The sequence below is a fragment of the Cervus elaphus genome, chromosome 24 (genome assembly GCF_910594005.1).
Source record: "Cervus elaphus chromosome 24, mCerEla1.1, whole genome shotgun sequence".
NCBI lineage: Eukaryota > Metazoa > Chordata > Mammalia > Artiodactyla > Cervidae > Cervus > Cervus elaphus.
The window spans coordinates 57,816,287-57,843,141 of record NC_057838.1 but is presented as its reverse complement, the minus strand read 5'-3'; the positions used below and the strand labels follow the sequence as shown (position 1 = coordinate 57,843,141).

At 44.8% G+C, this 26,855-nt stretch overlaps 1 protein-coding gene and 1 non-coding gene across 5 annotated transcripts in view; one reads left to right on the top strand and one right to left on the bottom strand.

Annotated features, from left to right (window-relative positions):
* Positions 1–26,855, top strand: part of CACNA2D3 (calcium voltage-gated channel auxiliary subunit alpha2delta 3) — an 846,876-nt gene that overhangs the window by 25,263 nt on the left and 794,758 nt on the right. The gene's annotated exons all lie outside the window — the stretch shown is intronic.
* TRNAG-CCC lies at positions 9,022–9,094 on the bottom strand. Its single transcript has one exon. It is a non-coding gene; the product is annotated as a tRNA-Gly (tRNA).

Here is a 26,855-nt window from a genome sequence, read left to right as displayed (position 1 = left end):
GTTGCCAATTATGCAGCGATATCTCAACCCCAGAGTAAGTGGAGATATTTGCAGATGCAACTTGTGCTGCACATAATATCAGGAGGCCAGGGGTTGCATTTTGAAAAAGACAGTGCCTGGGATGTGTGTACATGGACTTCTGTATCCTGGTTGCCAAACTAGACTCTGTTTACTGCTGATTTGAAAACCTGGGGCTCTAGACACTGTTAAGAATTGTGTTTTTCTTTTGAGGAAGTGTCCCCTTATCCGTTTAATAGCATTAGAACGTATAAGGAAGAAGAGGAGCAATTCCCGGGGGCTTTCTGAGTGTGTGTCTTGGGGTCTGAAACAGCAAACCTTCATCCTGACACTGAATGTTTCTGGGTCTCAGGGGACTTTCCAGGCAAGAGATGGACATAACAGAGCAAGAGAACATCGATAGAAAGAGAGATTAGACTTCCCTAGGAGGCAGAAGGGGTGAGGCTGTGGGGAGAGTGGTCAGGTGATGATGCTGTCCCTTCAAATGGTCCCTCTTCATGGTGAGCTCCTTGCAGCACAGCACCCCCCATGCATCCAGCATGGCCTCAGGGAGTGATCAGTGATCCTGGAGGGTGGAGTCTGTCTTTAGACAAGTTGCTGAATCTCTCAGCCTTTTTACCCTGATCTCAGGGAATAAGATATTGCACCTGCCTGGAAGGGGGTCACAACAGGATGAAACAGCTCACAGTGGTGCTTTATAAGCTGTCCTGGGGGGCTCAGACCTCTTGGTGGTTGTGCAGATCTGCAACCATGCTGTCTCCTAGGGACCTGAGTGGCCACTTTGCCCTGGGGAGACACTCAGAGGTGGCCCCAGGCTCCCCAGATCATGCTCAGAGCCCTAGCCTTTTCTGCAAACTGGAACCGGCAACACCCACCATCAGGGCGTGTGGTTTGTGTTCACACTGCTGCCGTGGATTAAGCATCAGAAACCAGGAGAGCAGGAGACAGACGGGGCAAAGCCATGCTGGGCCCTCCTCTCGCGTTGGATTCCTGCCCTGTGGTCCCTCCAGGTGACTGATGCCCTTTGCTGCCTGCATCCGCTTTTGACTCGTCTCTCTGCCCACTGATGTTCTGCTGCTCGGTTATGTAAATCCCTTCTCTCCACTGGAAGGAAATCAGGCTGCAACAGTTTACAGCCTGGCAGGGAGACTGCTCTCCTTTCTCCAGCCGAGGACAAATTGAGGAGCCCGTTGTCAGCTTGGTGGGAGCCCCTTTGGAGCTAACATGAAGCTGAAGCCCCATTTCCTGTGCAGAGAAATTCTGGCCCGAAGCTCTTCCTCCGCCACCGGCAGGGGTTGCAGCTTGAGCGCCCCCTCCCTGGACTCCTCTCCACCACCCTGAATTTCAGCGAGGGCAAGCGTTCTCTATCAGAGGTAGCATTTATGGAGAGTTTTCTCCGGGCAAGGCAGTGTCCTCAACCCTGAGCTTACATTGTTCGGTTTAATCCTCACCACATCCTTCTGAGATAGCTGTGCTTCTGCTCTGCCTGTCTTCTGGATGGTGAGTCATAAGTGCAAGCAGCCAAGTAACTTATTCGAGGTCCTACCATTGAGGATTTGAGGGAGACACAGTAAATACGGTAAAAGCAAACAGTTCGGAGCCCCCGACTGCTCAGCACTCTGCAGAAGGACCCACGTTCTTCTCATGGAGTTCTCCTTATGACCCAGGGACCAGGTGTGATCATCTCCACGGTACGGACAGGAGCTGTGTTTAGGAAGGGCCGGCCCAGGTCACACAGGGCACGATCCATGGGAGCCGTTTGTGCTCGGATCCATCCAACTCCAAACCTGGAACTTCAGCCCCTCTGCTCTTCTCTTCGGGGTCTACACCCGAGATGTTTCCCTGACCCTGGGGACTGTGGACTCCCTACTCTGACTCCAAAGGAAATATAGTCTGATTCATCTCCCAGAAAAATAAACCCACGGCCCAGAGTATATTTAAGAAAGAGCATGCTAAGAGAACAGCTTCCAAAAAGGTACGGACCACGACTGAGGCAGGAACTCTGTGCCCACCACCTCCCCTGCGAGGGCAGTGGGCGCTCCTTGCTCCCCCGTGGGATGAAGGGGATGGAGTCCCGGGGTCTCCAAGGTCTCGGGCAGAGTGTCTGGCTGTGCACCCAGGATCCTGCCTGGGAGCTTTGGGACGTCACCCCTCGGGGGCACTTTAGCCTGGGTGCCCCAGCAGAAGAGGAGACGGCTGCCTTGGAGCTGTCACCGTCTTGTCTTCCTGGGGCCCCACACCCCTCTAGCCACCAACTTGTTCACCCAGGACTGGGATCTACTTCCCTGGGGGCTGGCGCCACGTCCCATCCGCCTGGGCTTCTGAATCTCTCAGAGGGCAAGCCTAAGGGATTCTCCCTGAATCAGTGTTGGGGACCCCAGCTGTCCTCGCCCCCGCGGATGGGCGCCGTGTTCCCCTCCTGCGATTGCATCAGTTCGTCACAAGGTGGCAGCAAGTGGTCAGATGCGAGGCTGCGGCTGGTCTCCTCCTTGCTTTAGGAATGACCCATCTCTACCACACCCCAGGCCCGGCCACGGATGAAGCTCAGCGTCACTCATGGGCTTTTCTTGCCTGCGTGGCACTTCAGCGAGGAATGAAAATTTTGCCTCTTTAGTGCATAATGCTAATAATATACTTTGATTTCTAATTGGTTCTTTCTGCATTAAAAACCCACACTTTGCCAGGAGAACCCGTGCACAGCTACCCAAAAAGATGACAAATAAGTGTGAGGGAAGAGCTGGGGATGAGGATGTAGCTGAGAATCCCCTCTGCTCCGTCGCTTGGGCACGTGGTGTTACTCTTTGGGGGCCTCAGTGTTCCCATCTGTAAAATGGGGAAATGACAGCTTCAGCTTCATGAGGCCATTGTGAGGAGCAAGGAACTCATGCATTTGAGGCAATCACCACAGTGCCTGGGACAGAGGAACCATTAGCTCCTCTGATTCTTGTTGGAGAAGATTGTTGAGAGTTCCTTGGACTGCCAGGAGATCCAACCAGTCCATCCTAAAGGAAATCAGTCCTGAATATTCATTGGAAGGACTGATGCCGAAGCTGAAACTCCAATACTTTGGCCACCTGATACGAAGAGCTGACTCATTTGAAAAGACCCTGATGCTGGGAAAGATTGAGGGCAGAAGGAGAAGGGGACGACAGAGGATGAGATGGTTGGTTGGCATCACTGACTAATGGACATGAATTTGACTAAACTCCAGGAGTTGGTGATGGACAGGGAGGCCTGGCGTGCTGCAGTTCCTGGGGTCACAAAGAGTCAGACACGACTGAACGATTGAACTGAACTTGGTGTACAGAGTGTTACCAGGTGAATGGAGTCAGGGAAGCCCTTGCTTGGAGAATTTCCTCCTAGTTTCTGGTAAGAGAGCACAAAACAGACCCTTCCTTCTTTATCCTTCTCTGTTGCCGTCCATGGTGTTGTACGGAAGAAGAGACAACAGACTTTGGAGCCAGACAGGGTCAGGTCCTGACTCTTCCATACTCTGTGTGATCTTGGGCAAGTTACATAACTCTCTGTGCCTCTGTTTCTTCATCTATGAAGTGGAGATAACTAAGATTTTTGTGGGGATTACAGTGTCAAGACACATGGGGAACACTGGGTTAATGTTTGCTTTCATTGTCCGGCTTGGCCATCTGCTTGACTGAGGGCCAAGGCGAACTTTTCCAAAGGTTTCACAGGAAGAGTTTTGATTGGGTGGTTCTTCTACAACCGGCTTCCATGATGCTTCAGATATGCTCACTGAGGTGCCCAGGGCCTCTCACCCTTAGGTGTGTCCTCCGTTCTCGTGGGCCCAGTATGTGCTGCACTCAGGGCTGGGATGCAGAGACGAAGCTAGGGGTTCACAGTGCCGCAGGACAGCTGGACACAGAACGAAACTTCAGCATGGTCAGCAATCCCTCCTTGTACAGACCACAGCCCCAGAGAGAGCGTGGCTGCCTGGTTCAACCTCCTGGGGCTGCTTGTCGTTCAGTCGCTGAGTTGTACCCGATGCTTTGCGACCCCATCGACTGTAGCCTGCCAGGCTCCTCTGTCCTCCACTATCTTCCAGAGTTTGCTCAAGTTCATGTCCACTGAGTTGATGATGCCCTCTAACCACCTCATCCTCTGTCGCCCTCCTCCTTTTGCCTTCAGTCTTTCCCAGTGTCAGGGTCTTTTCCAACAAGTCAGCACTTCGTACCTAGTGACTCGGTGGTAAAGAATCTGCCTGCAATGCAGGAGACACGGGTTGGATCCCTGGGTGGGGAAGATCTCCTGGAGAAGGAAATGGCAACCCACTCTAGTATTCTTGCCTAGAGAATCCCATGCGCAGAGGAGCCTGGTGGGCTAAAGTCCATGGGTTCACAAAGAGTTGGACATGACTTACGACTACATGACATCCTGGGGTGCAGGAGACCTCGAAACAGGAGGGGCCTATGGAACCAGCCAGGACTTGGGAGTAGGGACAGATTTGTCAAGTAGAGGCTGTATCCCAGAGTGAGGGGCAGCTGGGCATCACTGAGTTCAGAAGGGAGGCAAATAAAGTTTTTGGTTATTCCTGGGGAGAAAAAGCAAAAACACAGAAAGCCCCTAAAACTCCAGTGAGTTAAGATGCAGCTCACCTACTGGGAACTGATTTTGTCATTTTCCAGTTTCCCCCATTTAGTTTTTACTTTAGGGGTTAGAGATTTAAACTTTGGAAGATGCTCAGAGGATTTTCAAGGGAAAATGAAAATGAAAGACAGATGGGATAGTCTTATTCCAGGGGCAGGAGGAGAATGGAACTGAATGAGACTCAGGCATCCCTCCCCACACCCCTCCCCTCTCCTGTGATCAGGGGCAGGGTCTGCGCAGACCTGCACCTCCCATTCCGGCCTTGTTTCTGTAGCATTGTGTCCATGGGGTTTAAGCTGGGGGTGATTGTGGTGTCTCTGAGAGCCATCGTGAGGTTTTGTCAAATAATCTGGACATAGTAAATTCTCAATAAATGATAACATCATTATTATTTCTATTATAGGTACCCGAACTTAATTCTCTTAAATGATAGAGCTGTGGTCACATTTTCCAGGGAGAGACATGAATCGTGTGTTAAAATAAAACCATGTAGTGGAATAAACAAGGTGGTAATTAAAATTCAGCCAGGATTAGGGAGTATTCCGGGAGGAGATAGCTCCTGAAGTAACTGCAGAATTGGTGTTTAATACATGATGGATGAATGGATATAGATGGGTGGATGGAAAGAGAAAGAGGTAGAGGGAGGGGCGCTCGGAGGGATGAACGGCTGGATTGGATGAGTGGATGGATGGATGGGTGAATGGATGGATGGAGGGATGAGTGAATGGATTGGATCAGTGGTTGGGTGAATGGAGGGAGGGAAGAAGGAGGGGAGGGCTGGATAAAGGGATGGATGGTTGATTGGGTGAAGGACTAGATAGAAGGCTGGGTAGATGGACGATTGGGTAGGTAGGTTGATGGATGGAGAAATGGGTGAATGGGTGGGTAATCGGGTGGATGAATGGATGGATTGTTGAATTGATGGTGAATGGATGGATGAATGAGTACATGAGAGGATGGCTGTGGTTAATATTCCATACTTGAAGCAAATGATATTAAATGAAAGTTTCTCATCTCAGGAGAGTGGACATTATCCTGAAGCTGACTTCATACTCAATGCCACACCTGGAATGTTTTGGCCATTGAGCTTGTGCCTCTTTCTTTAAAAGCTGCATTTCTATTGACAGATCCTCTTATTTGGTAGGACTTTAAATGGTGCTTATTCTTCCATCCACTCATTCATCCAATCATTCATTTAATTAAAAGAGTTCCTGAGAGAGTTTGGTTTCTTTTCAAAACCTTCTCTGATGAAATACATGCGAACTCAAGTCTCACACAGTCTAGCACTTAGTAGGTGCCTCAAATATTTTTTAAGGAATAAATGCATGTTTCTCAGATGTTGGTTATTTGTCCATACTGTGGCCCAAGAAGTGGACAAATTGAGAAAGAAGTGAATCACTTAGGGCCCCAGAAAGGGGAGAGGCAAAGGCAAAAGGAAACCTCAGAATGTAATTGTTCCATCTTTCCTTCTTAATTTTTAATAGTGTTTATAGAACAAAAACACATGGGTAAAATATTTTAAAGAGACATTTATAGATATTTTGAAGTGCAAGCTATGATTGATCTTTTTAATACCAGAAGAATTTTTATCTCGGTGTGAGAGAAAGTGTGCGGTTGTGTGACTCCAGTCTTATTTATTGTGACCAGATTGCTGAGACAGCCCCTCTTGTTTTACAGACTTTCCGGAGAAGCAAAGAGGTCTCCTGGGAAGGAGTTTTATCTCAGTTGGACCCGTATAGGTGACACTGGGGTTGCAGCCAGGAATTGAGAATCGTGGGAGAGTGTCCCCACACTCAGTTTCCTGTGAGCTCATTGTATCGGGTAAATGGGTCAGAGGTCCCCTGGGACCCCAGTCTCCACTTGGAGGAGAACGTAGACAAGTTTCTCTGTACTGAGTATCCACAGCCTTTGCAGGGCAGTGGGTGTCGGATTATAGTGACATGTGGCAGCTCTGTGACCTTGGGCAGATTAAGACACTGCTCTGGGCCTCAGGGTCCACATTTGTAAGATGAGGAAAATGTTCTCCTGGGAAAGGTTGGGTCACATATGTAAGCACAGACCACTGACCACAGTTGGTAGGGAAACCAGTCAATGCCAGCAGCCTACCTCAATCCCTGAGTTCAAGACAGTGGAAGGAAATAGGAAAGGAGAAATGCACACATGATACTTTGGAGTCAAAATAAATATACTTACTGAAAAATGAGTGGACTCGAGGTTTGTGGGGCTTGTGGAATAATGTAAATCTCATCAACATATTGAATATGTGCTGTGTGTCAGGCACTGGGCTTGTGTTATTGTTTATGAACAATGAACAAGACAAATGTGGTCTCAGAGAATGTGGTTGAGGGGTTCTGGCTGGATAGATGCTAAATAAAGGAATAGATATAATGACTAATGAAAGAAACCATAAAGGAGCTATAGTCCATCTTTTGAACTTTTTAACACAACTCACAGTAAGAAACATATTTACGTGGCAAAGTGGTGTGTCTGTGTGTGCATGTGTGTTTCAATTGTTTTTTTCTTAAATGTGCATTGCACTGAATTTTTTATTCTACTTATTTAAAAATGGCAGTTCCAAAAAAAAAATAAATAAATAAAAATGGCAGTTCCAACCCACTAAATTAATTATATTACTTCTTACAATTGGCTTGCTATTACTTGCAGCCTGAAAAAGGTTGTAGAATGAGATTTTTTCTGCTGGATTTGAGACTTGGCTGGTGTGTCCTCACGATAAAGCGAAATGCGATCTAACACCCTTTCAGAACCTCCATTTAGGGTAGCATGGGCACTCAGCCAGTGAAAAATGAGAGGCTAAGTAATGTGGCAGAAGACAATCACACGCTGAATTCTAGAGCTAGTTCATAGCTTTTTAGCTGAAAACTGTGTGGATTTGGGGGCTTCCCTGGTGGCTCAGTTGGTAAAAAATCTGCCTGCAATGCGGGAGACTTGGGTTTGATCCCTGGGTTGGGAAGATCCCCTGGAGAAGGGAAAGGCTACCCACTCCAGTATTCTGCCTTTAGAATCCCATGGACATATAGTCCATGGGGTTGCAAAGAGTTGGACACGACTGAGCGACTTTCACTTTCACTTTTTCACTGGTGCCTCATCGATAAGGAATCTGCCTGTCAATGCAGGAGACATGGGTTTGATCCTGGGTCGGGAAGATCCCCTGATGAAGGAAATGGCAAGTCACTCCAGTATTGTTGCCTGGAGAATTCCATGGACAGAGGAGCCTGGCAGGCTATAGTGCATGGAGTTGCAAAGAGTTGGACACGACTTAATGACTAAACAACAACAATGTGGATTTGTATCAGGATATGCATATTCCAATATGATTGGAATGGCACCTGTTTTACAAAAAATCTCCAGGGTAGTTGAGCAAAATGGCTTTTTTGATCTAACTAGCTAATTTGAATGCTATTCCCCATACAAATCATTATTTTCTTTCATTCTAAATCAAACAATTTTACTAAGGTTCTGCCCTGTACCAAGTGTAAAAAAAAAGACATAGCTATATTTCTGTACCATTTGTTATGCATTGGATTGGCCAAAAAGTTTGTTCAGATTTTTCCATATGCTGTAACAGAAGAATTCAAATGAACTTTTTGGCCAACCCAATATGAGGTACTAATCTAAACACTTAGGGTAAAAAATCTTTTAATATTCCTGGTAACCTGATTATTCTTACTATCCCCATTTCACAAATGGGACCCAAGCCTAGGAAGGTAAAGTAACTTGCCCAAGATCAAGGACTGGGTCAGTTCTTATCCAGAACTCTTGGGTTTAGGAACCTGTGTCTTTCACCATTGTCCTATTTTGCTAGCACATTTCAAGTAGTATATTGAATGCCTCTTACTGTTTATTCCCCCAGCTTATTATTATCCCCCCAACTGCAACCAATATACCTCTGCAATTTTTCTCTTCTATAATCTTCTCCCAGAGATAGCCATCAACCTCCAGTTACATGGCTTAGTCCAGGGGCAAGGGACATTGGGAGAAAAGGAGGATCAATGGGTGTTTTGTTAAAGATAACCTTGAACACAGCATTGAGGTTTCTTTCCTTTTTTTCTTAACATGATCCAAGGGATGAAAAGCAAGTTGTAGAGAGAACTCCCTCATAGTGTGGATGAATGCTATTTCATGTGAGATCATCTCTTGAGTCCAGTCTATTAAAAAACTTATCAGCAGGTCCCAGCACCGGAGCCATGACTGTGGGGCAAGTGAGGAAGGTCATTCAGGAGCAGGGCCACTTCTTGGAGCAAATATTCAACCTGGACACATTTTGTCTGTTTTTGTAGATGCCTTCCAGAAGCTTTATTTACTGTAGTTTATTTACTACAGTTTATTTCAAATTTATTTATTTGGCTGCAGTGGGTCTTAATTGTGGCATGTGAAATCTCATTCCCTGACCGGGGATTGAACCTGGGTCCCCTGCATTGGGAGTGCAGCGTCTTAGCCACTGGACCACCAGGGAAGTCCCTACTTACTGTAGTTTAAAAATACATAGAATGTGACTTTTATTGTTACCCCACCACCCCTCTGTTTTTCATGTGATCTTGCCAACTGAGGTTTTGCCAAACATGGTATTTTCTTTAAGAACCTAATTATTAGCTTACAGCTCGTTTTTGAGGCCATGAAGCCTGATTTATAGGCACTTGTTTTGCCTCCCAGCTCAATGAAAGCTCCATGAATACAGGAAGCTTGTCAGTGCCCTCCCGGCCTTCGGTTGGCTCCCAGAAGCAGAACCTGAGTTAGTAATCTCAGTGCATATGGTTTATGTATGAGATGAACCCAGGAAACACCAGCTGGGGAGTGGGGAAGTGAGAAAGGGTGTTTTTGTTAAGCCAGTTGCCATGGTGCAACTGGAGTGTAATTCACTGGGGGTTCCCACTCTAAGCCTGAGGGATCTGGTCCCTGTGTACACTGAGGCCCATCAGTCACTGAGGAGGGCTGCTCAACCCTCAGAAATTCCGGCCAGATTGGAAGGTGGGTGGGTGTGGGTGGGGCGTCTGCTCCACCCCATGGCACCTAATGGTCAGTGTCTTAGACTCCCTGGGAGCCAGATTCTGAGATGGCTCCTGGTCTTCATGTTCCTGTATAGTCCTCTCCTTCACTGGCTCAGGGCTGGTCCTTCCTGGCAGGTCTGACGATCTGTGACTTCCGAGGCTTGGTCTCTGTCCTGGTGTCTAGGATCCCTTGCTCTGCAGCAGCTAGCTGCTGTGTCTTGAGGGACCCACGTGGACAGGAGTTGAGGTCCCTGGCCAACAGCCAGCACCAACTTGTTAGCTAGGTGAGTGAGCCACTTTAAAAATGGATCCTCTGAGACTTCCCTGGTGGTCCAGTGGTTAAGACTCTGCATTTCCCCTGTAGAGGGCGTGGGTTTGATCCTAGATCAGGGAACCAAGATCTTGCATGCTTCGAGATGCAGCCAAAATTAAAAGTTAATAAAGCACACTGCCACCATTGGAATAAAAAATGGATCCTCTAACCTGGTCTCAAGCGATACCATCCCCAACTGAGTCTTGACGGTAATCACTTGTGAGACCCCACACGGGAACTGCTCAGCTGAGCCTTTCCCCAGTTTCCACCCCACAGAAACCATGAGAAATAAGAAATGACCATTGACATTTAGGTCACTAGGTTTTGGGGTGCCTTGTTACACAGCAGTCTGTAACTAACACACTCAGGGAAGCCTTCGCGTGCTTGGCCTTTGCTCGAGTTATTTCCTCTTCCAGTGAGGGATGACGAATGTGCTGAACAAAGATGATGACTTGAGTGGGAATAGTGAGAAGAAAGAGGATAAATTCTCCATGCAGAGGCTCTTTTCATGTAGCAACTTCCTTGTAATCATTACATTCAGAAGTTCTTTGAGGCTGGGGAGAAGCAACATATAATTTTAAAAGGCGCTGCGCTATTTCAGAAGGAAATTGCCAGCCAGGCCTGGAGGCATCGCAGCTCCACGGTACCGCGCGAGACTGTCCTCTCTGTTGTCTGTAATCTCTGCTTCCTGCAGTCTGCCTACTTAATGCTCCATGATTCTTTGCAGGGGCTGGGGATGTTATTAGGAGCCCCCTGGCTCGCTATTTCTGTGGGCTTCTATTTGGCTCTCTAGGGGGTATCTCTTCCAGTTGCAGCTTTGAGGTTATCCTGGGTGCAGTTACAGAAATCCCCCTACCTGTTAATATAGATCCTTTGGTGAGCTATTCTATTTCAGATGCCTTCTGTGGAAATTTTGTTCCAGACCAACTTGGAAATGTTTTCAGTATCGATTCTGCCTTTGAACAATATCCTGGAGTTCACTGCTTGCCAGGAGAGAAGGAGACCAGCTTGAGCCGCCAGAGCCCTGTGGGGTGGGCTTCTTGCACCCGACCCCTCCCAGGCAGAATTTTGTGTGGCATCTTCTCTCCAGGACAAACAGACTTTCCCTTTGGACATCAAATCTTTTTTAAAAAAATACTTAATTTTAAATGGTTACTTTCCATTTACAGTTATTACAACATATGGGCTATATTCCTCATGCTGTACAACACATCTTTGAGCCTATTTTATACCCAACTGGGGCTTCCCTGGTGCCTCAGATGGTAAAGAATCTGCCTGCAGTGTGGCAGACTCCAAGGTTCGATCCCTGGGTCAGGAAGATCCCCTAGAGAAGGAATGGCAACCCACTCCAGTATTCTTACCTGGAGAATCCCTGGACAGAGGAGCCTGGTGGGCTACAGCCCATGGGGTCACAAAGAGTCAAAAATGACTGAGTGGGTAACCCTTTGACTGTCACTTTACACCCAATAGTTTGTACCTCCCACTTCCCCATACCTGTCTTGCCCCTTACCCCTTCCTTCTCCCTACTGGAAACCACTAGCTCATTGTCTATATCTGTGAGTTTACTGCTTTTTTGTTTTTTTGCTTTTTTGTTTTACTTACTAATTTGTTGTATTTAGAAGATTCCACATATAAGTGATGTCATATAGTTTTTGTCTTTCTCTGTTTGACGCATTTCACTTTTAGGATAATGCTTTCCAAGTTTACCCATGTTGCTGCAAATGGCAAAATCTCATTATTTTTCATGGCTGTGTAGTATTCCACTGGTCTTCGCTGGTGGCTCAGCAGTAAAGAATCTACCTGCCAATGCAGGAGACGAGGGTTGGATTCCTGGGTTGGAAAGATCCCCTGGAGAAGGAAATGGCAATCCACTCCAATGTTCTCGCCTAGGAAATCCAATGGACAGAGGAGCCTGGCAGGCTACAGTCCATGGGGTCGCAGGGGAGTCAGACTTAACTTAAGGACTAAACAACAAGGATTCCATTCTGTGAATGTGTTTATACATAGATAGATATCAATCACATAATTTTTATCCATTTATCTTACATCAAATCTTGAATAACAAGAGTGTCAATACTATCAAGGGTGAAACAGATCACCAGCCCAGGTTGGATGCATGAGACAAGTGCTCAGGGCTGGTGCACTGGGAAGACCCAGATGATGGGATGGAGATGGAGGCGGGAGGGGGGATCAGGATGGGGAACACATGTAAATCCATGGCTGATTCATGTCAATGTATGGCAAAAACCACTACAATATTGTAAAGTAATTAGCCTCCAACTAATAAATATAAATGGAAAAAAAAAAGAGTGTCAATGAAGAATTGGCTTCTTGAAATTGGATGGTCATGCTCAGTTTTCAAGGGTTGGTGGTGTTTTCCTCTGTCTTTCCTTTGGAGGATTTGATCTAGATCCCACATGGTTTCACCCACTGTGCTGTTTCTGTGTTGAGGTGTTGGAAACAGGGTACTTCCTCTTGGGGCAGTGATTTCATTTGTTCAGCCAGCATGCCTTTTTGGACCTTGTGCTGCTCGGAGCTTTGGGTCAGACTCACTCATTTGCAGAAATGCAAAGAAAATTGGCTCTCTGGATCTACCCCCTGTGATGGTCACTAGTGATGTTCATGAATATTTCCTTTGTCTTCCCTCTGGGGGCATATTAAATCCTGTTGAAATGTGGTCATATAGCTTGCTTTTGGCTGATGGAATATGAGTGGAGGTGAGATGTGTTATTTCTGGCACAAGAATCCTGTGAGTCTGCTCACCCTGCAACTGCAGTGTTTCAGAGGGTAAAACTGTCAACCCCTCCATTTAAAATCATCCCTGGTAACCAAACACTCTTCAAATTATTGCAGTTTGCTTTTTTCATTTATTTTCTATTGGGGTCCTGGTTGATTCAGTCATCATTAAACTAGTACATGATCATTCACGACATTTTGGAAAATGGGGACTAAATTGGAAGTGGTCAAACAGGAGATGGCAAGAGTGAATATCGACGTTTTGGGAATCAGTGAACTAAAATGGACTGGAATGGGTGAATTTAACTCAGATGGCCATTATATCTACTACTGTGGGCAAAAATCATTTAGAAGAAATGGAGTAGCCCTTATAGTCAACAAAAGAGTTCGAAATGCAGTACTTGAATGCAATCTCAAAAAAGACAGAATGATCTCTGTTCGTTTCCAAGGCAAACCATTCAATATCACAGTAATCCAAGTCTATGCCCCAACCAGTAATGCTGAGGAAGCTGAAGTTGAATGGTTCTATGAAGACCTACAAGACCTTTTAGAACTAACACCCAAAAAAGATGTTCTTTTCATCATAGGGGACTGGAATGCAAAAGTAGGAAGTCAACAGATACCTGGAGTAACAGGCAAATTTGGCCTCAGAGTACAAAATGAAGCAGGGAAAAGACTAACAGTTTTGCCAAGAAAACGCACTGGTTGTAACAACCGCCGTCTTCCAACAACACAAGAGAAGACTCTAACATGGACATCACCAGATGATCAATACTGAAATCAGATTGATTATATTCTTTGCAGCCAAAGATAGAGAAGCCCTATACAGTCAGCAAAAACAAGACTGGGAGCTGACTGTGGCTTAGATCATGAACTCCTTATTGCTAAATTCAGACTTAAATTGAAGAAAGTAGGGAAAACCACTGAATGGAAAACCATTCAGTTATGACCTAAATCGAATCCTTTACGATTGTACAGTGGAAGTGACAAATAGATACAAGGGATTAGATTTGATAGACAGAGTACCTGAAAAACTATGGATGGAGGTTCGTGACCTTGTACAGGAGGCAGGGATTAAGACCATGCCCAATAAAAAGAAATGCAAAAAGGTAGAATGATTGTCTGAGGAGGCCTTACAAATAGCTGAGAAAAGAAGAAAAGCAAAAGGCAAAGGAGAAAAGGAAAGATATACCCGTTTGAATGCAGAGTTCCAAAGCATAGCAAGGAGAGATAAGAAAGCCTTCCTCAGTGATCATTGCAGAGAAATAGAGGAAAACAATAGAATGGGAAAGACTAGAGATCTCTTCAAGAAAATTAGAGATACCAAGGGAACATTTCATGCAAATGTGGGCACAATAAAGGACAGACAATGGTACGGACCTAACAGAAGCAGAAGATGTTAAGAAGAGGTGGTAACAATATACAGAAGAACTATACAAAAAAGATCTTCATGACCCAGATAACCACAATGGTGTGACCACTCACCTAGAGCCAGATATCCTGGAATGTGAAGTCAAGTGGGCCTTAGGAAGCATCACCACGAGCAAAGCTAGTGGAGGTGATGGAGTTCCAGCTGAGCTATTTCAAATCCTAAAAGATGATGCTGTGAAAGGGCTGCACTCAATATACCAGCAAATTTGGAAACCTCAGCAGTGGCCACAGGACTGGAAAAGGGCAGTTTTCATTCCAATCCCAAAGAAAGGCGATGCTAAAGAATGTTCAAACAACCACACAATTGCACTCATCTCACATGCTAGCAAAGTAATTCTCAAAATTCTCCAAGCCAGGCTTCAACAGTATGTGAACTGTGAACTTCCAGATGTTCAAGCTGGATTTAGAAAAGGCAGAGGAACCAGAGATCAAATTGCCAACATCTACTGGATCATCGAAAAAGCCAGAGAGTTCCAGAAAAACATCTACTTCTGCTTTATTGACTATGCCAAAGCCTTTGACTGTGTGGATCACAATAAACTGTGGAAAATTCTGAAAGAAATGAGAATACCAGACCACCTGACCTGCCTCTTGAGAAATCTGTATGCAGGTCAGGAAGCAACAGTTAGAACTGGACATGGAACAACAGACTGGTTCCAAATAGGAAAAGGAGTATGTAAAGTCTATATATTGTCACCCTGCTTATTTAACTTACATAAGAGTACATCATGCGAAATGCCAGGCAGGATGACGCACAAGCTGGAATCAAGATTGCCGGGAGAAATATCAATAACCTCAGATATGCAGATGACACCACCCTTATGGCAGAAAGCAGAGAAGATCTAAAGAGCCTTTTGATGAAAGTGAAAGAGGAGAGTGAAAAAGTTAGCTTAAAGCTCAACATTCAGAAAGCTAAGATGGTGGCATCCGGTCCCATCACTTCATGGTAAATAGATGGGGAAACAATGGAAACAGTAACAGACTTTATCTTTTTAGGCTCCAAAATCACTGCAGATAGTGACTGCAGCCATGAAATTAAGACACTGGCTCCTTGGAAGAAAAGCTATGACCAACCTAGACAGCATATTAAAAAGCAGAGACATTACTTTGCCAACCAAGGTCCAAATAGTCAAAGCTAGGGTTTTTCTAGTAGTCATGTATGGATGTGAGAGTTGGATTATAAAGAAAGCTGAGCACCAAAGAATTGATGCTTTTGAATTGTGGTGTTGGGGAAGACTCTTTGACAGTCTCTTGGACTGCAAGGCGATCAAACCAGTCAATCCTCAAGGAAATCAGTCCTGAATATTCATTGGAAGGACCGATGCTGAAGCTGAAACTCCAATACTTTGAGCACTTGATGGGAAGAACTGACTCATTGTAAAAGACCCTGATGCTGGGAAAGATTGAAGGCAGGAGGAGAAGGGGATGACAGAGGATGAGATGGTTGGATGGCATCACCAACTCAATGGACATGAGTTTGAGTAAGCTCCGGGAGTAAGGGATGGACAGGAAAGCCTGGAGTGCTCCAGTCCATGGGCTCGCAAAGAGTTGGACTTGACTGAGCGACTGAATTGATAGTAAGAGGAGAAAAAAAATCCATAATTTTATTTGCAGTATTGCTGTTATTAACATGTCATTTTTTTTTTTTCTAGACTTTTTGCTTGCTCAGTGCAGATTTTTTTTTTTAACTTGAGTTCAGTGATTTGGGATGTACAGCTTTATGTCCTGTATCCTTCTTGCTATTAATCCAAACTTTTCCTAAGAGTTCCTTTTAATGATTGTGTAATAGGATTAAGCAAACATTTAAATGAAAAACTTTTAAACTTCAAAACCATAAAAAAAAAAAAACCTTATATTTTTCATAGCTGTAGTCAAGGAAGGAATAAGTAAAAAAAAAAAATAACAAATTTCTCACTAGTACCTCCCATGTACCAGGCTTGTGCTGAACATGGAGGCGAATATGACAGAATTATCAAGCTCTGTGGGGCTGGTGCTATTGAATGCTGATGCTATCTTTAATCTCCTTGCATTTGTTACCCACCAAGTTCTTTGCCTTTCTTGGCTAATGGAATCTACCTATTTTGAAAAACACACACAAAATTTCCTCTTTTCCCAGGGGAGAACTCAAGCTTCTACATTTGGGGAGTCCACTTTATGAATACAAAATTTATGAACACAAAATTATGTTTTTTTTATGAACTTTTGTGTTCACTTTATGAACACAAAATTATGAATAGAAAAGAAATCACAACACATGATTTAAAAGTTGTATCATTTATGTAACATACCATAAACATTACAAAATCCAGAAAATAACATAAAGTTATTATTACTATTATTATTATTTTTTGGGGAGTCCACTTTATGAATACAAAATTTATGAACACAAAATTATGTTTTTTTTATGAACTTTTGTGTTCACTTTATGAACACAAAATTATGAATAGAAAAGAAATCACAACACATGATTTAAAAGTTGTATCATTTATGTAACATACCATAAACATTACAAAATCCAGAAAATAACATAAAGTTATTATTACTATTATTATTATTTTAATTCATTGCCTAACATGTTCCCAAATCTCTCTCTCTCTCTTTTTTTTTTTCCCTACAGTTTTTGGCTGAAAGCTCATTGATCTGCTTTTCACATGATGATGGTTTTGTAATATCATTTTCTATGGAAGAAATAGAAAGATGACTCATTCTTTTTTGGCAGTGGTCCTGCCCATGGGGTGCCCAGTAGAATAATCTGGGAACTGTTACAATCCCAAAGCTAAGGATGCTCCCCAGGCTAATTAAATCAGAATCAGTGGGACCCAGGCATTTGCCTTTTGTAAAAGCACTGGGGGAGAACCACCACTCTGGAATAGAATGGAAACTTGACTTTTATTATTGGTAGTGTAGAAAACTTTCACTCCTTATGACTGGTATTGTCATGTATATTTTTAGGTGTGTCAAATTTGGGAAAACTCCCATCAGACTGCTTTCATACAGGAGCTGTGAGACTTCGGGGCATTTTGCATTTTCTGTGCAGTGACTAATCTTAAATGTCCTTTGAATTGAAGACACTCGTTAACCAGTTTGTCATTGGTGTCCTCATTTTTTCAGGCATTTTAATGAGATTTCTGCTGGTTTTCATTGAGATCAGTATTTTGTGTCAAAGGAGTAAGAAATTAAATGACCTCAGGAAATGTGATTGAGACCATTTTCGCCGAAGGAAGGAAGTGAGCAGAGGCGAGGTGGAGCCAGCTAGGCCAGTGTGGATGGAGGGCAGTGGAGGGTGGGGTAGCCATGGGCGAGGTGACTGGAAAGGGAACCTGGGCCCAGGGGAGACAGTGCCTCCTACCGCAAGTGCTGGAGGGGGCACGCCTGCCATCACATAAGGGGTCAGGAGCGTCGGGGTTACTCCCTTCAGAGGCACGTGAAGCTTTGTGTGAATCCCAAACATTACTAATTATGAACTAACATTGACTATATAGGAAAATAAGACGTATATACACCCCTCTACGGGCTTCCCTTGTGGCTCAAACGGTCAAGAATCTGCCTGTAATGCAAGAGACGTGGCTTGGATCGCTGAGTTGGGAAGATCCCCTGGAAGAAGGCATGGCAATCCATTCCAGTATTCTTGCCTGGAGAATCCCCATGGACAGAGGAGCCTGGTGAGGTACAGTCCCTGGGATTGCAAAGAGTCAGACACGACTGAGCGACTAAATACAGCACAGCACACCCCTTTACACGCCTTTTGAATGGACTTCCCCAACTGAGCTTGCCCTTCCCTACATCCCTACAAGCCCCTGGCCCACCAGTGTCCCCCCACAGTGAGTTAAGTGTGACAGAGGGCAAGTTGGAGTGAAGGAGACAGTGGTCTTAACCAACTGAAGTTAAAATATTTCACTTTTGTTATTTAGACAAAAACATATGCATGTGAACACAATGCTGGGTCCCTGGGAGGGACCCGTGGGATAGGTCCTGAAGCTTGGGTCTCTTTCTCTCTCTCTCTTTTTTTTAAATAAAATCAGTTTTCTTTTTGTCTGCCCCACACAGCATGCAGGATCTTAGTTCCCAGACTAGGGGTTGAACCTGTGCTCCCTGCAATGGCAGCACAGAGTGTTTAACCACTGGACCACCAGGGGCGTCCCTTGGGTCTCTTTTGCTTCACAGTTCATCACTGAACCTCTGCTTCAGCGCAGGAATTAGTAACTGAATGTCATGTGTGCTGGTCAAATTGCAGCTTAAGAGGGAATAAAAGAGCTACTGATGACAAAGTTTCAGCCCCGGGACCTTAAGAAGTGGTTCAAACGTCTGTGCCTTTCCTTCTGTTTTCATTACATGAGAAATGACTGTCTGAGGCAGCAGGCTCTCAGCCTGAAGGATATCATGATATGAAAAGCATCATTCTTCCCCTGCCATCCTGTTTCCGTTGTGCGCCTTGACCAGAGGCTCCTTTAGGAAATACAGGAAAGGCTGAACCGCGGCCAGCCGGGGAGGGGCTCCCGGTCTCGTCACCCCCTGACATGAAGACAGCGATGATTGCTCCTCAGGGAGGAGCCAGTCACTCTGTGTTCATAGCTTCCTAGCCAGGGACACGGAGGTTTGTGGGCTCATAATCTGGATTCGCCTTCACGGTCTCGGCCACTTCTGAGGCAGACTGACCCCCAGAAATCCTGGAGGCGTCCTAGTCACAGACGGTGATGCTCCTCTGGGTCAGTTTTCTGGTCGCTTGAAAGTTCTGGAAGGGAAGGCATGGTGACCTTCTGGTCCTTGACGTGTCTCCCGAAGGGCCTTAGGAGGCGGGCACTTTGTGATGAGGGGAGGCGTGGCCTGGTGTTATCCTTGGCCTCTGTCCATCATTCCTTGTGTGGTGAACATGGTGGTGCCCAGCTCTGGGCAGAACAGGCCTGTCAGTGAGAGCCATAGCCTGCCACTTTCAGGCTGTGTGGCTTCTGGCAAGTTAGTTACCCTCTCTGAGACCTAGATTCCTATCAGGGTCCTTGTGCAGATTCAATCAAAGTGTGCAAAACCCTTAACCCAGGCCCGGGCCATGGCGAAGGCTCAGTAAATAGTACCCATCACCTCTGTTCCTGCTTCCACCTTCCTGATGGTGGAGTAGAGAGAGGAAGCCAGGAAGCTCAGATTTCTGCCTCTTAACTAGAGGGGTGAGCAAGGGCAGGATGTACCACTCCTCTGAATATTATGTTTCTTTTCTGTCCAAGATGAATGAGGGAAATCAGTTTTTTTTTTTTTTTAAATAGAAAACCTGAATGGCATTTGGGGAAGGATCATTCCGTATCTGCTGGGACAGATTCTGGCATATGTCCACACTCAATGTTCCCCTGCATGGTGACGACTCAAATATTTCTAAATGTCCTTGGGAGCTGGTGATGGGACTGCCACCGCTTGAAAACCACTAAGCCAGCAGCTCCTCCTGAACTTTGATCCTGTCTGACCTGGGGTGGGTGGTGGACTGAGAATCCAGCGGGGTGGTTGGACGGGGACCTGTTCACTGGGTCCCTCTGCCGTTGTGATTCTGAGACCGCTTAATTTCCTCTGATGCAGAAGCTTCTCGGCTCCCACGGGCATGGAGGAAGGAAAGGGTTTCTAACAAGTGAAAACCAAACCTGATTTTGTTCTCAGGATTCCTCTGTGGCTCCTACTCACATTCTTGGCTGTTGATCTATGGTATCTTCCTGGAATGGTGGCCACCAGAAATAACTTTGACCCCCAGGGGTGTGGAGGATTGAAGTCTACCACCCAGAGAAAGAACTGTGTCATGAGCACCCTAAGCGAGGATCTCAGTGCACGGTGACTACTGCTGGCTCCTGGCATTCTTGTCTCCCTGTTTGCCAAGAACCATCCAGATGGACAGGGGCTTTGTTTAAACCCTGAAAATTTGCAGCATGGATCCCTGTGGAGCTGGCTGCATTTCCTTCCAGACTGTCTCCGCATTTCAGAGAGAAAGTCCAAGGCTGGAGATTTGACCCTGGTGGGCCTCTGTGCTTTTGGTCCCCAGGGCCACTGGCAGCCCGAGTCCATCATGTCCCTTTGCCCATTTATTCTCCGGAGGTTGACAGTCCTAAATTATAATGCTCCTTGCTGAATACCATTAATCTTAAGCAAGCAACTTACTGCAAGTTATTAGCTGCTCACCTTGAAATCCTGTGAATACAGAAGAAAATTGCCCTACTGTCCTAGAGCCCCTTATTAATTGAATATGTGGCAGAAGAACACAGAGAGTGCCATTAATTTACAGATATGGGAGTTTGTTGTCCCCCTTTATTTTTATTTTATCCCTGAATGTTCATCTAATTAAATTATTTAAACCTGCTAATTTGGGGGAAGGCTTGCCTTTCTTCGCCTGTTCCTTTCATTTTAAGCATCTTAGTTAAAAGGATGTTGGTGATGCTTCTGACTCTGTGGTGCTCAGTTTATAGAAGATGAATTTTGAAGAGTTTGTTGCCTTCATCAGATAATTTTATGAACCTTTGGGAACATTTGTAATGAGTTTTTATGAGACTTTCTGTGACAATATTTTGTGTATCTCTTTAGCACAGAGAGATGAAGATTGCTGATTTAATGGTCTGAAAAATTCTGACGCCTTTATTTACATTTGACTGATGAGAGATTTTACATCATTTCTCTTAGCAAAGATATCCTGATGAAAGTTAACACTCTGTGGAAGATTTTAAGAGTTCTAATATTACCTGGATAACAGTTTTCGTAAATTTAAAAAAAAAGGCTGCTGAGATTGTTTTGGGGAAAAGGACTGTGATCCAGTCTTTGGGTGTTAGGGGAAATTTCTCTCATTACCTGTATATATATATAGTATATATACAGAAAATCTTACATTATATGTATATATATATATATAAAAGAATTTCTACTGACACAGCATATGCCAGTTTGTGTGTGTGTGTTTTGCAGTCAATTCCTTCTGCCTTGTGTTCTTATTGAGTTATTCCATTGTCTGAGTTATTGAGACAACTGTGTTCCTCAGGGACTCAATAGTAATGCATCCGCCTGCAATGCAGGAGGATCTGGGTTTGATCCCTGGCTGGGGGAGATCCCTTGGAGGAAGAAATGGCAACCCACTCCAGTATTCTTGCCTGGGAAATCCCGTGGACAGAGGAGTCTGGTGGACTATAGTCCATGGGTCACTGAAGAGTTGGGCATGACTTAGCGACTGACCACAGTGTTCCCCACTAGGGTGTTAGCTGTCCGTTGGGTGTCTCAGTCAGTCAGTCAGTTCAGTTGCTCAGTCGTGTCCGACTCTTTGCGACCCCATGAACTGCAGCACGCCAGGCCTCCCTGTCCATCACCAACTCCCGGAGTTTACCCAAACTCATGTCCATCGAGTCGGTGGTGCCATCCAGCCATCTCATCCTCTGTCGTCCCCTTCTCCTCCTGCCCTCAATCTTTCCCAGCATCAGGGTCTTTTCAAATGAGTCAGCTCTTAGCATCAGGTGGCCAAAGTACTGGGTGTTTAGAAGTCTCCTAATGGGGCATACAGATGACTGGCAGTAGAATGTTTTCAGTAAAGGTTTGTCAAAGGGGAAAAATGTATGATTTCTTTAATTCTTCAGAGACACTGCCGTGCACCAGCCATCAGAATGGGCCTGATACCCTTGTACCCTGATTATTCATCCCCAAGCTTTCTTCTTTTCTCTCTTCAAGACACAGCATCTTCCAGTGGGTTCCTTACATCCCTGGACCTTTTATTGTTGGCATACACAGCAGTGTCTGTGAAGACGGTCAGTGACAGCTCAACCTTGTTAAAGTAAGTTCAAGATGATGGGCTTCAGTAACCTTGGTGAGGTTGAGGAGGACCATGTTCAAATCTGGTTGTTTTTTGTTTTTTTTTTTCGAGGGGGGACTGAAGTATAATTTTTAATTTTTTTTAAGTTATAAAAGTTTTTTTGTATTGGGGTAGAGCTGATTAACAATGTTGTGATAAGTTTCAGGTGGGGAGCAAAGGGACTCAGCCATACAGATACATGGATCCATTCTCTCCAGACCTGGGGTTGGGGGGGACATTGATTAAGTGCAGACCCAACTTTCAGAACTAAAGGGTATGGGGGGCAGGGGCTGGGCCTTTGGTGAGGGGAGTGAATGCCCCCTGTAGTTTGGGTGGACAGGGCCACCTTGTGGGAGATGGAACTTCCTTCACTGGAGAGGTACAGGCAGAGAAGCCCCTTTGGTAAGGACTGTTCTGGGAGCCTTTGTATCCTGGGAGTGGGGGGCAGTCTGTGGGAGGGGAGTTTAGAGGAGAGGAGCTTAAATGGCTCTTTAGATTTTGAACAGTTTTCTCGAGTCTTGCCTGATTAAGGGATGAGTGCTGGGTTTATACATTTGTTGACTTAAAAAAAAAAAGCACAACATGAGAGTTGTGAGTTAAGTTATATTTGGGGCAAAATGAGGACTGCAGCCTGGGAGACAGCACCTCAGATAGCTCTGAGAGACTGCTCCTAAGAGGCAGGGGGCAGGTCACCATATATGTGATTTTGGTGAAGGGGGAATACGTGCAATCCAGCACATATTTTTTTCCAGAAGGTTTCTGCTAGTCACAGGGAGCAGTCATCACCATGAAGGATTTTAGTGTTTTTCTAGATACGGAGATACAAGAATTAAGCTCATAACATTGGCTCCTGAGACTATCTAACTCTCTGAAGGCCTGTCCTGCCAGTTTTTCCCTGAACACAGAGTGCCTCATTCTGCTCTCCACCCTGAAGTCCTTTCAGGGGGTGTTGAAGGTCAGCAGCCACAACAGCTCCTGATAACCCTTGTAGAGGGAGATGGCAAGTGCCCATTTGTAGTTGACACATTCTTCATTGCTTTCACCTCCTCCCCTCCCTAAAGAGCAGTCTCTCTGTTGTCTTCCTTTTTTCCTAGGACCCCCTTCTTCAGTCCTCTCTCTCTATCCTCGTTTTTGTCCTAAGCCCTCTCTTTCACTCCTTTCTACATTATTTTTTACCTCTATTACTCTTTCTCTCCTTTCCTATATTTGCTTCTTAGTGAGCCCTCTAATAGAACAAATGCAGGAAGGCTATCTTTGAGTCCTTCTGATTGAAGGAATAGATCTTGAGAATGGGAAGAGCTAGAACGAGTGTGGAAAATGAGGTCAGTGGGAGCCTCCCGCCCACAATCTGGGACACGGGGCTTCTCCAGAAAGGCTGGTGGAATGAATGAGGGAGGAACTTTCATTCACTTCTGCTAGCCTCATTGTGCATTTGCATAATGGTGAGTAGGTTTTGTTTTGTTAAATCGTGCAAAAATATCCATTGAGATTTCTCCCAGATTGAAGTACTCGTCTTTTAAAATATGAGGATGAGTGAACAACCTATGGGGTGAGGTTGAAGGAGTCAGGAGGAGCTGGGGTGGTAGTTGTGTGCAGGTGTACATGGAGAGTCTGATTTGGAATTTGAGGATGCTGTCCTCCCAAGGTTGCGCGGTGGGAGCTGCCGAGGTGCTCCTCTGGGAAGGCTGGCTGTGTTCTGTTTACCATCTGGATGAGATTCCAGGCATCTTTGCTGAGGATTTGCAGCCTTCTCTGCACTCCTGCCTCTATTACTGCGGTTGCCCCCAGGGCACTTTGCTCAGGCCTTACTCCGGAGTGTTATTGTTGACTCTCTGGAGTTTGCTTATGCAAATAAATGCACAAATCGATGCAAATAAGAGGCAAAAGGAAGTCCCCTTCGGGTGGCCTGGCCCCGAGCTCCACGGAGCCCAGAGGCTCAGGAGAGCACCCTCTGCGGCATTCCCTAACAGGAAACCTGCTGTTGTAAGTATTTCATCCCAGAGCTTCCATTCTGAACGCTCACCATCCTGCCAGGACGTTCTTCTGTCCGCTGGCTTGAAGTTCCCTGCCAGTTTGGGTCTGCACTGAGTCATGCCCAAGCTGTGAGATTGAAATGGACGTTTCAGGATGACCAGGAATATGATCAGGAATAAACTTCAAAACCGGCAGACAGGGGTGTTGCTTATTGTAGGAGACCGGCTGTGAGCTGTTAGGGTGTAGATGAAAGAGACGCCCTGAGTAAGGATAGGGGGTGGTCTCAAGAACGTAAAGCTGCAAAGCAAACAGAAATACATTTCTTCAAATTTCTTTCAAGGTATCCAGGTGGAAAAATCATCAAGCTCTGACCCCGAACTTATAAAGAAAATAGCGGTGGCTTCTGGGTGGTGAGGCCAGACACACCCAGCTCAAGGAAAATTGTTTTTAGCAGGAAGAACTTTTTCCTAGACTCCAAATGTTACCAAGTCAGGTCCATTTGCAAGACTGAGAGTAATGCCTTATGGTCCCTGGAATGGGATGGGGACCCAGGTTACATTTTGTGAGTGGGCCATAGCTTCTCACCTCTGACTCCCTTTCCTCCATTTATTTTTCAGTTTATTATTGCATGTTTACTTTTTTGTGCCAGACACTTGCCCTCAAGGAGCTTCCAGTGTACTGGGAGAAACAGAAAAGAAAAAATAATTAAACAAATAAATAAAAAAAATGAAATGGTGAGAAATGCAATAATGCAAACAGGAAACAGTGATAAAAAATAGTGTGCATGTGGGCTGGTGTGTGTGGGTGTGGGTGTGTGTGTGGTAGATGGGGGAAATATTTCTTAATTTTTTTCTTTTTTAATTAAAAAATTGTTACTGAATTATATAGTTCATTTACAATGTTGTGTTAGTTTTAGGTGTACAGCAAAGTGATTCAGTTATATATGTGTATTTATATATATGTATTTTTTTTCAGGTTCTTTTCCATTATAAGTTGTTACAAGATGTTGAATATAGTTCCCTGTGCTATATAGTAGGTCCTTTTTGTTTGTCTATTTTATATACAGTAGTGTGAAAGTGAAAGTGAAGTCGCTCAGTCATGTCCAACTCTTTGCGACCCCATGGACCGTAGCCTCCCAGGATCTTCCGTCCATGGGATTTTCCAGGCAAGAGTACTGGAGTGGGTTGCCAGTAGTGTGTATCTATTAAATCCAAGCTCCTAATTTATCCCTTTCCACCTTTCCCCTTCAGTAACCATAAGTTTGGTTTGGACCAAACTCTGTGTCTGTGAGTCTATTTTTGTTTTGCTAATAAGTTCTTTTGTAACATTAAAAAAATTCCATATATAAGCAATATCATATATTTGTCTTTCTTTGTCTGACTTACTTCACTTAGTATGATAATCTAGATCCATCCGTCTTGCTACAAATGGCATTATCTCATTCTTTATTGCTGAGTAGTATTCCATTGTGCATATATTAGTATAGATGCCATATTTTTTTTTATCCATTCATCTGTTAATGAAAATTTAAGTTGTTTCCATGTCTTGGCTATTGTACATAGTGCTACTATGAACACTGGGTGGATGTACCTTTTTAAATTAGACTTTTCTCCAGATATATGCCTAGGAGTGGGATTACTGGATCATATGGCAACTCTATTTTTAGTTTTTTAAGGAAACTCTGTTTTCTATATTAATTACACCAATTTACATTCCCACCAACAGTGTGGGAGGGTTCCCTTTTCTCTATACCCTCTCCAGCATTTATTATTTGTAGACTTTCTGATGATGGCCATTCTAACCAGTGTGAAGTGGTATCTCATTGTGATTTTGATTTGCATTTTTCTTAATATTAGTAATTAGTGGTGTTGAGCATGGAAATATTTCTTATACAAGGCAATGAAAGAAGACTTCTGTCTGAGGAGGTGACATTTCAGCCAAGAAGTGAGTGAGGAGAATGAGCTCTTCAGATAAAAAGTCCAGGGGAAAATGGCCTGGGAATAAGCCAGCTCAGCAACAAGCTTTGCTAAGAGACCCTGTGAGGAGGGAACCAGGACAATGCGCCCTTCAGGTAGAGGATTCCACATCAGGCCCATTAGAAGCAGAAGCTTGCTGCTTTCTAGTACAAAAAGATTAGCCAGTAAAATTCACAGCACACTTAGCAGTTGAACAAAGTATGTGAAAAAACATTCCTTATTCAGGTAATTGTTAATGGTCAGATTTTAGGACACTCCGGAGCACAGTTTGGAATTTCAGAATATCAACAGTTGTGGACTTTTTAGTATTGATGGGGCTTCCCTGGTGGTTCAGACCAGGGAATCTGCCTTCAGTGTGGGAGACCCAGGTTTGATCCTGGGTGAGAAAGATCCCCTGGAGAAGGAAATGTCTACCCACTCCAGTATTCTTGCCTGGAGAATTCCATGGACAGAGGTGGCTGGTGGGCTACAGTCCATGGGGTCACAAAAAGTCGGACAAGGATGAGCAAATAACACTTCACTTCTGTATTGATACTTGTGTCTCCAGAGAGTCAAGAAGCATCCCTCCCACCCTGCCTCTGTCCTTGCAGTCCAGCAGTATTAACCAAAGGCAGATCAGTGAGTAAACCTGTCTTCTACCAGAATCAATTTTCTTCAGTAAAAGCTTTCTATATGAGATCTGGCACATCTACATTTTAAAGCTTCTATTTAAGAAACCTAATTTTTGTGAAACTTGAACTCAGCTGGAAAGATGAGTAAGTTTTATTATGTTTGCCATGTCAAGAGACTTCAGCCTTTCTATAGGCTTTGTCAGATATTTTAAATGAAAAATATAGATGGAATAATTTTTATACAGTAAAAAAGTCCTTAGACTGAATAATCAGAGACTTTGTGTGTTATTGGAAAGACTCTTACAAAGGTGATCTGACAGTGTGGCTGGGCTGAGAGAGGGTGGTGTGTGGACTGAAAGTTACTAAAGAACGGTACAGTCTGAACTTTAAGGC